General features: G+C 62.8%; 1 pseudogene; it reads left to right on the forward strand.

The window, feature by feature from the left end:
* The window catches only part of LOC126444562 (large subunit ribosomal RNA), a 7916-nt pseudogene that overhangs the window by 2092 nt on the left and 3324 nt on the right, over nt 1-2500 (forward strand).

The raw sequence follows: 2500 nt of genomic DNA on the forward strand, positions 1-2500 counted from the left end.
TCGGGGAAGAGTTTTCTTTTCTGCATGAGCGTTCGAGTTCCCTGGAATCCTCTAGCAGGGAGATAGGGTTTGGAACGCGAAGAGCACCGCAGTTGCGGCGGTGTCCCGATCTTCCCCTCGGACCTTGAAAATCCGGGAGAGGGCCACGTGGAGGTGTCGCGCCGGTTCGTACCCATATCCGCAGCAGGTCTCCAAGGTGAAGAGCCTCTAGTCGATAGAATAATGTAGGTAAGGGAAGTCGGCAAATTGGATCCGTAACTTCGGGATAAGGATTGGCTCTGAGGATCGGGGCGTGTCGGGCTTGGTCGGGAAGTGGGTCAGCGCTAACGTGCCGGGCCTGGGCGAGGTGAGTGCCGTAGGGGTGCCGGTAAGTGCGGGCGTTTAGCGCGGGCGTGGTCTGCTCTCGCCGTTGGTTGGCCTCGTGCTGGCCGGCGGTGCAGGATGCGCGCGCCTGCGCGGCGTTCGCGCCCCGGTGCTTCAACCTGCGTGCAGGATCCGAGCTCGGTCCCGTGCCTTGGCCTCCCACGGATCTTCCTTGCTGCGAGGCCGCGTCCGCCTTAGCGTGCTCCTCCGGGGGCGCGCGGGTGCGCGGATTCTCTTCGGCCGCCATTCAACGATCAACTCAGAACTGGCACGGACTGGGGGAATCCGACTGTCTAATTAAAACAAAGCATTGCGATGGCCCTAGCGGGTGTTGACGCAATGTGATTTCTGCCCAGTGCTCTGAATGTCAACGTGAAGAAATTCAAGCAAGCGCGGGTAAACGGCGGGAGTAACTATGACTCTCTTAATAATAAGTGCGGTCTTGATGTAGTCGTGCTGCTGCTGCGAGGTGCCTTCCTTGGGTTATAGTTACAGGGAGAGTGATGCGCAATACATGGGCCTAGCCCTCTTAGCCTCTCCTCTCCTGCGGTCTTCTCCCCTTCTCGTGGGCCCGCTGATTTCGCAGAGTGGAAGACCGCACCAGGGGCTTGGGGGGGTTACCAGCCCCCCCTCGCACTATCCCTTTTTTAGTTGGGGGCAGTAAGCAGAGAATAAGTGGTGGCCCTTCCGCTGAAGGTGCCACCCCAACTCCCCCAGCACCTAGCCGGCCAACCGGCCGTGCCGAAAATCTTGTAACTTTTGCAGCTATGTATACCTGTAGTGAGTGCCACCGCAGCTTTACAACCAAGAACGGTCTCGGGGTCCATCGCCGCCGCCAACATCTTGCGGCCGCCAACGCGGAGATCGTCACGGAGAGGCATCGCGCGAGGTGGACGGAGGAAGAAGTCCTGTCGCTCGCCAAGGCAGAGGCCGAACTGTTCCTCGAGAGGGACGCCCGGTTCTTCTTTGTAAATCAAGAGCTCATCAGGATGTTCCCCGACCGAACGCTTGAGGCAATCAAGTGCCGACGGCGGCAAGCTGCCCACAAGCAGCTTGTCCGCCAATTCATGGAGGCGCTTGAGATCGGTCGGGGGGAAGAGCCGGCGTCCCGCCGGGGAGCGGCGAGCCCGCTGCCTGACGCGGGCGAGGCCGCTGCGCCGCCCGTCGACGCAGCCGAGGACTTCGCGGCCGACACCACCGGGCCGCCGCCGGAGGGGCCGACTGACGCCGCCATCTGGGAGCATCTGGCGGGGCTACCCGCTTCCGCCCAGCGTTTCTCTGCCCTGGATCGTGTCATCGGTCTGGGGCGGGGCACGCCGCCCGATGTCATCCTGGGCATGCTCCCGGATGCCCTTGCGTCGGTCGGGTCCAGAGGGGAGAGATCGATCACCAGGACACAGCGGCCGCGCCAACCACCGAAGCGGCCGCCTGCCGCGCCACCGACGCAGAAGCGCAAGCGGCGCCGCTGGGAGTACGCGAGAACGCAGGATGCCTTCCGACGGTCGCGTGCGCGTTGCGTGCGCGGCCTCTTGGATGGCACCCTGCTCCAGCCGCCACCTGCCATCCCTGGTCTGCTGGACTTCTGGGCGGACCTCTTCACCAAGAAGCCCATCTCCACCGCGGGCTTCATTCGTGACCGCCTCCTCCCGCACTCAGAGCCTGTCGCTCTCGAGTGCATATGGGGGCCGGTCACACATGAGGAGGTCGCCGCCGCGTTGCCGCCCAGGGGATCAGCAGCCGGGCCGGACGGCCTTACCCCAGCGGAGTTGCGGCGTCTGCCGCACGAAGTCCTGGTGAAAGTGATGAATCTCTTCCTTCTGGCCCGCGCCCTTCCGGAACGCCTGCTTCGCGCGCGGACGTCCCTTCTCCCGAAAACGGCTGCACCAACATCCCCCGCTGACTTTCGCCCCATTACGGTCTGCTCGGTGTTGGCGCGGACCTTTCACAAGGTTCTCGCGTCACGCCTGATGCGCGCTTGTGCTGTGGACGAACGTCAGCGGGCATTCATCCCTCGGGATGGGATGTTGGAAAATACCTTCATCTTGGACACTGCTCTCACCGACGCAGTTCGCTCCTGCCGCTCTGTCTTTGTGGCATCGATCGACGTATCTAAGGCATTCGATTCGGTAGATCATGC

The sequence above is a fragment of the Schistocerca serialis genome, unplaced genomic scaffold (genome assembly GCF_023864345.2).
Source record: "Schistocerca serialis cubense isolate TAMUIC-IGC-003099 unplaced genomic scaffold, iqSchSeri2.2 HiC_scaffold_275, whole genome shotgun sequence".
Taxonomy (NCBI): Eukaryota; Metazoa; Arthropoda; class Insecta; order Orthoptera; family Acrididae; genus Schistocerca; species Schistocerca serialis.